General features: G+C 52.1%; 1 long non-coding RNA gene across 1 annotated transcript in view; it reads left to right on the top strand.

The window, feature by feature from the left end:
- The window catches only part of LOC120591652 (uncharacterized), a 9,854-nt gene extending 4,743 nt beyond the window's left edge, over positions 1–5,111 (top strand). Inside the window, exons 2-3 of the long non-coding RNA XR_005649943.1 lie at positions 3,105–3,190; positions 5,006–5,111. This is a non-coding gene — a long non-coding RNA (uncharacterized LOC120591652). The remainder of the gene's footprint in view (positions 1–3,104; positions 3,191–5,005) is intronic.
- Positions 5,112–8,851: the final 3,740 nt, after the last annotated feature.

The raw sequence follows: 8,851 nt of genomic DNA, 5'->3' as shown, positions 1-8,851 counted from the left end.
GACACGGCGTGGTGGGCGTCGCCGGGAGGGCGTGAAGCGTGGACGCCCACGCGGGAGAAAACGGCTTCCTGCTCCGTCTCCTCGTTCCGACGCGCACACGCTTGCTCTTTCCCCCCGTCGCCCCTGCAGGACGGCGACCAGGGACGCGTCCTGGGATTGACGCCGCTGCACAGGTGGGGGTGAAGGCAGGCCTGGGCCGAGGGGCAGCCCGCCGGCCGCGGGGCCGGTGGCGTGGGGAGCGCGGGAGCTGGGCCGGCCTCGGGGCGTCCGGGCCAGGGGCTGGCGTGGTGTGACGTGGGACGCAGGCCGCCCTGGGGAAGACACGTGAACGTGAACGTGGGTGTGGCGCGCCTGGCCCGTTCGCTGCTCACACACACACACGCACGCACGCACACACACACGCACACGCACGCACACGCACACACGCTCCACGTAGCAGTTCGCCTCCGTGCCCTACTCTGTGGCTTAACTGCCTTCTGCGTAGTTTACCGACAAGTGAAATTTGACGCGCATTAACTGGACATTTACCATGTGGGCAGCTATGTCAAGTGCCGTTTTTGTCAGTAAGAAATACAATCCCTGACTCCCCAGAGGCGTGCAGACCAGTGCGATGTGTGTGTGGCTCAATGGCTAATGGCGTGTGAAATGAGAATGAGGGACGGGGAAGGGGCCTTCGCACAGAAAGGCGAGATACCACGGGAATGCAGAGAGGCGCTGCACACCGTCCTGCGGGGTTTTAACGGAGGAGGAAAGACCGCATCCGGTTGCGGGCGATCGGGAAGCGTCCCTGGCACACGTGGTCCGGGCACCTGGAGCTGGCTGTGCGGGGCGGGTAGGGTTTCGATGGGAAAGGGGCATCGAGCACATTCCAAACAGAGGAACAGCGCAGCAAGGCACAGCCGCTGGGGGATGTGAAGTGCGTGGAAGCGCGCTGCGCGTCTGCACCGGGGGCCAGGGATGGCCACTCCACAGTGAGGCCGAACGATGAGGTGACAAAGTGATAGGGCCGCGCTGAGGCCGGATCGCCCCACGCCATCCCATGCTCCTGCTTGCCCCCAGTCCCGAGTGAAAAGAACTCAAAGACCACTGACCGGTCCTCCACCAGTCAGAAGGGGGTGCTCCGTAAACACCTGCTGACGTCACTCAGTCAAGGGTCTTCTTGTAACTTTTCCTAAGTCACAGGAAGAATAGGTGGGACGTGAAATACCTGTCCACTTGCTTCCTGCTGCCCATGAAGCTCACCCTCGTCCCCTCACCCCTTCCCCTTCCCGTGAGAGGATGGCTGCTTTTTAAGCTACAGATATTTGTAAAAAGAGTCTGAAATAAAGCACCGGCTTCCTTCTTCAAGAGTATCAGTTCCCTGGATCCTTCCAGAAGGCAAAGGAGCATGCCTGTAGGCCATCGAATAGCAAGGTCAGCTGATGGTTGAACTCTGTCACTGTTCAGCTGACAAAATGATCAAACTTTCGTGATTTTCATGGGCATTTGATGGTCCATGAGGAACCCGGCAGAAGCTGGTCAGCGGGCTGGGCAGCAGCTGGCCGGCGGTGGAAGCTGACGGTGGTGAGGTCCAGGCTCTCAGAGCAGGGGGTGTTTGCGGTCCCTGGGGAACGGTCCAGCACCGGAGCGATGCTGAGCTGCGATTCGGTCCACCTTGGCTCTCACTCACCCCAGGTGTCCTCCGCTCGGGCTCACAGAGACGAGACGCGCCGTCATCCACGTGCAGGCGTTCGGCACACGAGTCGGCCTGGAACGCCGCTCGCGCAGCTCTGGGAGGGGTCTAAGGAAGGGCGCCCCCGCCTGCTGCTCCATCACCATGCCCGGCCAACGGAGCGCCTCGATAAACCTGCGGCTGTTAAGCGAGACAATTCAGAGTCGGCGGAGCGGGCTCCGGGCAGCAAGGATCGGAATGCCTGTTTGGAGGGGATAAAGCCCGGGTGCCAAGAGATGCTGAGAATTTGGGATGAACACCGCAGACGAGAGAGCCTCGAGGGGGAGATGAGCCGACGGGGGGTCCCAGGTTCACGGCCGGCCCCGGGGGTGGGGGGCCCGGGCAGCGGGGAGCCGGCTGGTCTCTGTGAGGATGCGGATGGCGTGTCTGCTTACAGAATCTGCCAGGACAGGCAGAGGCGTCGGATGTTCATTCCTGGTCCGTGGTATTTCCTGCCACATGCGAGGCTCCCCAACCCAGCCAAACAGCCCCGAAGAGCCAGGCGTCACCCTCAGTTTTCTCTTGCGGACTCTGACCCATTTGGCCACGAGCACCCAAGGGAGGCCCCCTGTCTTTATGCGGCAGTTCTTTAAACGTTTAGTTTGTCATTCTCACCCGCGGGGAAAGAGGTCTAGCGACTGCCAGGGGTCGCACCCTCCTCTGCAGGGCCTTCTCAGCTCCAAGATGGCTCCCCTGGGTAGCTCGTCCCCAGGTTACGAAAGGCCTTGTTGAGTGCGGGCAGCTCATTCTCCCTCTCTGTGTTCGGTTTCACCGCCCAAGACAGAGCTGAGACTCCCCGCAGCCCAGGATTGCTGTGGGGTCAGCGAGAAAGTGCTGTCAGCCTCGGTGACTTCGCGGGCGACAAAAGCATCCTTTCCTTTGAAGACGCTTTCTCGTTTGAGCCTTTTGGTTGCCCTGTGAAATGCCTTTGAGCGTGCCTGTCAAGGGGACCTCAAGGTGGCTTGGGATGGATCTCTCAGAGTGGGGCCCCCTCCAGTCCCCGTGTGTAGCTGAAGGTCCGGAGGTAGTCGAGGCAGGAAGGGCCCTCGTGAGAAGACTGTGTCGCAGAGGTGAGCAGGGCGCAGGGCGGGAGGAAGGCCCTGCCCCCTCCGGATGTGCCGCGTCCTTCACTGCGGCTGGAATCCCGGCCGGGGTCCCCCTTCCAGAGTAACCGTCTCCTCCTGGGAGAGCCCCTCGAGCTGGCGCCGCCCGATCTGGCAACTGACAAGTTGGTTTGCACACCCAGCGGTCACAGCAAAAGGCACTTGCAAAGTGCTCTCAGGTGCACGAAGTTACTTTTATTGTTATCATATTTTGATTCTCGCAGTAGCCCTCGGGGCTGGTATTACCAGGACCCCTCTTAACGTCCTTTTTCTTTTTTATTTTAATTGAGGTAAAGAAAGGATACATGGTCTGTGTTTCTGTCGCTTCATGTCACTCTTGCCTGCCCTGAGGTCCAGGTCCACCAAGAACTTACAGGTTAGTAAGAGGAGGATGGCACGTGACTCTTTGACCACACTTTGTCTGTAAAGTGACATGGGACACCTGCCGACATGCAGCACCAGTACCGGCCCTGACTGCCTGGCAGCGCGGAGGGTTTCTGTAGCTTAAACCCCTTGCACCTCCGCACGGCACTGCACAGCAGGTGCTTTTACTGTCTGAAGATGGAACGTGAGGAAGCGAAGGCACCGAGTCCAAGGTCACACGGTGGCCAGCGGCAGCCCATCCCGTCCGAGTTGGTTTCGCAGGGCGCACACCCCGGCCGCCTGTTTTAGAGCGTTGTTCTGTGCTTGTAGGTTGGGGACCCTGGGTCCGAGAAGGAGCCACGGGGAAGTGGCTGCTCGTGATGCACAGTCAGAATCTGGAGTAAGCAGCACCGGCCCCTGCCGTCTCCCCCCAGCCCCGCAGGCGTCCGGCGAGCACGGCTTGGGCTTTACCTTCCTTTCACGGGGCATGTCGGATGTGGCCGCCAGACCCGGGAAAGCCACCGCTCCCAGACGCGCCTAGCGCAGCGGGACACACAGAGCTGCAGCAGGCACAACCCTCCAACACTCCCCGAACGCGTCCCTCTGCTCCCGATGCCCAGAATGCCCCGTGGAGGGGCGTCCTGAGCACGGCACAACCGCAGGCCAGAACAGCCCAGGCCTTTCCCCCAAGCACGTGGAGCCTACCTACGTTGTTATGGCTGCGACTCATCTGGCCGCGAGACCCCCTTTGTGCTGGTCAGGTCGTCTTATTTTCCCGCAGTTCCATAAAATTCCAACCATCCCAACAGCGAGCTGCTGTACCGGCTCCGTTAAGCCTGGCGAATGGAGTGATAAATTGTTCGTATGCATGAACTTCCGTCCTGTCCTTTACCGCCTTTCAGCCATCAACTCGCACGCGAAAGGGGTTTTTCTCACTGTGGGGAGGAAAAGTCCCATTGGAAGAGAATCATCTTACTGGCAAATTAGCAGATAAGGGTTTACTCTGCTGATGCAATGCCGAGCAGAGGTAAAAATTCAATCTCTTTATCGCAGCCAAGTCATTTTTCCTAAACCGGGGAAATAAATGTAGGTCAGAATACAGAAAGGGTTTCTCCTTTCCGAAGTGTTTTTTGAGTTGGAGATCTCTAAAATCGAAATTGAAACTGGTACTCGTTTGTAAATGACAATGCTGTTCTCCCTTCGATGATACCACATTTATTAAATTTTTATGAGAATTTACAAAGTTGCCCAAGGAATAAAAGTTATTTTATCAGTGATAGCAGAGCAGAACTGTGAGGCAATTTCTAAATAGCACATTCAGCATATTAATTGTCGCTTAGATAACAGTCCTATCTCTTCGGGGCCTGAGTATGGGTTTAACACCAGAGCCGGCAAATTAATACAGTCATTATACGGCCCAAAGCGGTATCACTTAGCAGTTCATTATTGTTCAAATCAAAATTCATACTTTTCTGCATCTCCCCAGGGTTACGAACTAGATAGGGAAGTTTATCTATTCTGCAAAATAATGTCTCCCGGCCGCCTCTCCTCTGCGTTAAGAAAAACAGCCTATCGCTTGATATTAATTTTCATATTAATAGATCTTGGGCTGAAGAGCTAGGAGAGGCTCCTTCTTCCTGGTTCTATCCAGCCATCCTGTTGTCTGACTGGGCCACCTGCAGCGGAGGTCAAGTGCAGGTCAAGTGGAGTCTCGGTTTCCTGCCTTGGCCCAGATCTCAAATCAGAGTCATGCAAAAGACTCAGTTTCTTTTCTTTTCTTTTTTTTAAAGTCAGAATACCAAGCTATCTCCTCATTTTTAAATTACAGCTACTCAGAAATGGACGTGATCTTGCGAACTTGCGTTCTGCTGAACGAGCTGCTCTCCGAGCGGGTTCGAGTCCAAACACCGCTGCCCGAGCCCTCCACACAGCACGTCTTCCGAGCGGTCGGTAGGGACGGGGAGATTCGAAGCTGAGTCCACTTCCAGCCACGTGCAGCTTCCCGCGTCGCATAACCAGTTCGACTCTTAGTCTGACCTTTAGCTGTTAATGATTTTGATTCACCAACATTTCGCCTGAACGAGTAATGTGGCGAACCTGAGGCTGCACTTTAGAATTATGAGCAGAGATGGGAGCGGGGATCCTCGATTTCCGAGCGGGTTACACGCTTAACAGCATCTCCTCCTCTTTCTTTCTTCTGCTTGTCGGCATTGGCCACCTTTTTTTATTCACGATGCCCACATGACGTTTAGGAAAACACGAATGCGGACGGTTACAGAGTCGAGTCACGAGCCACACATGCTTTAGAGGAAGCACTTTTCCCCCAGAATTTTTCAGCAACCAGAGAAGCAGTACGATTATTTCGCTCCTACCACCCAGTAAGAGGCAGCCTTGGAAGGTTCCAGAGAAGGTGCTGCTGGCTCAGTAAGCAGAAACCCTAGCTGGTTTGTGTTTGGAGGACAGACTCTTAACACCTCTCTGAAGCCAGCATGTGGTTTCCTTAGCTGTGAACACATGATGCTCAGATGCTTCGGGCGATCGATCGGGACTCCTTGTTCTGGGACACCGCCTACATTTCAGCATGTGACTGTGGCATGCTTTATTTTCTTCTGATTGAATTAAATGATCAATATGTTCGCAGTCCGGGCCTCTCGATATTGCCCTGGTTTCAGAATCCATGAAAGAGCATTTGTTTCTTGTTTAGACAATCCACCATTTCCTCCACTGCTGTTAGAGTACAATTTTTTATATCAAACACTGTTCATTGTACGAGTTCCTTTCCTAGAAAGGCAATGCTACAAAGACCTTGTCCATGAAAGCCACTCCAGGGCATGACATGCTGCTGTGCACCGTAAAGATGTTCGTTCCATGCGGACAAGTCGTAATGTCTTGCATCGGCCTCATTTGAAATCATTTTCAAAGTTCTCCAAGTGCAGAAAAAAAATCTTTTTCAGATGGAACAAGATTCAACTCAGCAACCCGAGTTGGCGCCAGTGTGCCAAGACTCCTCTTGAAAGTTCTCTGTAAATTATTTATAACTTCTCTCAGCTCGCTGCCCCAAGTTATAAGAAATGAATCGTCCTCGGGTGTCTCGGCACCGTGGTCTCTCTTTCTCAGTTGAGAAAGGCCGCTGAGCTGCGTGGGGATGATAACTTTGCCGAGGAGTTCGTATAGATGCATGCTTCTGGCTCCCACGCCAACTCTGGGGCGTTGGAGCACAGCCAAACACATTTTTCTGCTCTGCGTTTTGTTACAGAGAAGTCTTCTTCTCAGAGGTCTGCTCTGATGGACGCTATTTTTTTTCTTTACATGTGGAATGAGACTCTACTCAAGCGGAGACCCAGCAAGATGCATGTGGTGTTGGTGAAAATGTAGGTCTGGAGTCAATTCATTTTAAAATTGAATTGGATGCGTTCTTTATGGACTGGCCCGGGATGTGCTTTATTGAATCCCTCATTTTCTAAAAGCATTTGTTCTTATTTCTGTGGCGATGGAAGCGAGGGCCCCGTGCAGGACCCGAGAACGGTGCGTTTTGTGGCATTTCGTGTGCTTGATAGGGACGCGAGAATTGTCCAGCGCACGCAATGGCCTTTCTTCCTCGCTGCCCCCTGTTCTGGAATCGGATCGGACGCACACTGAGATCGCCTTCTCTTTGCCTCTCTCGCTGAGGAAAGGGAAAAGGGACACAGCAGATGGTTTTATGCAAACGGATCCATTAGAGAAACCACTCGCTAGCTGCCTTAGCCTGCGACTTGTTTCTTCAGCCATTAAATGGGGGTGATCATTAAGCCTCCCAGGGTTGTTGTAAGGCTAATTGACAGATGTAAAGAGTTTAGAACAGAGTTAGCCTGGCGCAGAGTTAGCACTAAATACCTGCTAAATACTCATCATCATTTCACTGAGCACACCTAAACTACTTCCTGGCGGCTATGGGTATTTTCGACAGAAGCTGCGTAAATCAGCGACTCCGAGTGCATCTTGACTCAGGCTGCTTCCACTCCTTCCTTAGCTGGCTCTGTAATTTGGGGAGACTCACTTAGACTGTAAATCTCAGTTTCTTCACCCATAAATGGAGATAATAATAGCTCCTGCTTCATGGGATCGTTGGAACATTACATGACTTAGCCCATCAAGCGCTACGTCCATGTGGGTCAGCGATGGTGGCCTCGATGCTACTTCATCACGCTGAAGTCACTTGTCACTCTCACTCATTTGTGGCTCTCACTGAGCCTCACTCACGTAACTTAGAGTCGCCTCACTCACTTTATGTCTGTTCCTGACCTAGATCTGCACCTTTACATATTTACCTGAGATTTCACAAACTGGAACGTAGCTAAGATAGGAGGAAAGTTTTCGCATCTCTGTCAGGCATAAATTAACCACATACGTGATTAATTTCCTTAAACGGTCATGCTCCTCATTTTGAATTTGAGTGAGAACTAGCTTCCTTTGGTTTAGCTTCATGACTAAATTATGCCCTTGCATTTAACACGGTGATGTGCTTCTCTTCTTGTAAAGATGCTCAGGAGGGAAGAGGTGGGATCCGCAGAAGAAAATCAGAAGAGATAAGGACCGATTCAAGGGTAGCTTTGGGTAGAACTGATCCATGCCGGCCATCCGCTCAACACGATGTTACGTATCAACGATGCTCCCCGTGGTGGCCCTGTTTAGAGAGACTGAAAATTACGACTCTCAGAGACATTTGCGGCCTCCTTCTCACCTCTCTCTTAGTAGAGACCTCGTGTCGGGCACAGAGCAGGTGCTCGTTGCTATTTGTTTAATGGGCATCTCGTAAGCCAATCAGAACTTGTTTCTAGGATTCACTTCCGAAGACATAGTGTGATTCAGGACCTATCTAAATCCCCGTCATAAGAAGCTCAGTGCCTCTCGCTTCCCTTTCTCCATTTTCTTCGTTTAAAAATAGGTGCATTGAAGCTTTGAATCTCTGACCAGGAAGACGATGGATTGGATTCTACTCCCGGCTCTGCCGCCCTTGTCTTCCGGGCTGCACTTGACCTTTTCTCCCTTCCCTTCCTCCTGTAAGGAAGACGCCTGCTGTGCACAGACCCTGCGGGGGTGTTGGGAGGGTTTCGGGAGAGAATACAACTATCTCGGGCTATAATATGATGCTGCCAACTACTTTGAGGCCCAGGGATGAAAGATGCTGTGTGAAAGAGCATTGTTATTACATTTTGTTAAAAATATGGATCAAAGGCTGGCTATACAGTAAGCGCTGAATGTTAATTATTGTTATAATATCATAACAAAGCAGATGCCAGAATGCTAGATCCCACGAGAAAACCTATTATAATAAGCCAGTGTGAAATGTTCATATTACAAAGATATTTGGCAAGAAGGCAGATTTGGTTTTGAAATCTCAACGAACAATTAGACAGAATAAAAAAATAACTTTTAATGCTATGAAAAATATAAGTGTCTTGACAAGTCTTTAACATAAAAATAAGAAGCTGCTTTTCTCTATATATAAAAAAAAGAGGCAACATTATTGCATTCCGCCCGCCCCCCCCCCTTGAGCAGAGAAGTTATATTTGTGGCATCCTTGGGTAAAGAAAACAAAGCAATATTCATCTTCACAATGACCCCTAAAATAACTCTCTTTACAACAGAGATGAATTGGGGGAAAATCCTCTAAGTTTAAAAGACAGCAATGAGT

The sequence above is a fragment of the Pteropus medius genome, unplaced genomic scaffold (genome assembly GCF_902729225.1).
Source record: "Pteropus medius unplaced genomic scaffold, Ma_sr-lr_union100, whole genome shotgun sequence".
NCBI lineage: Eukaryota > Metazoa > Chordata > Mammalia > Chiroptera > Pteropodidae > Pteropus > Pteropus medius.
This window is presented reverse-complemented; position numbering and strand designations above follow the sequence as displayed.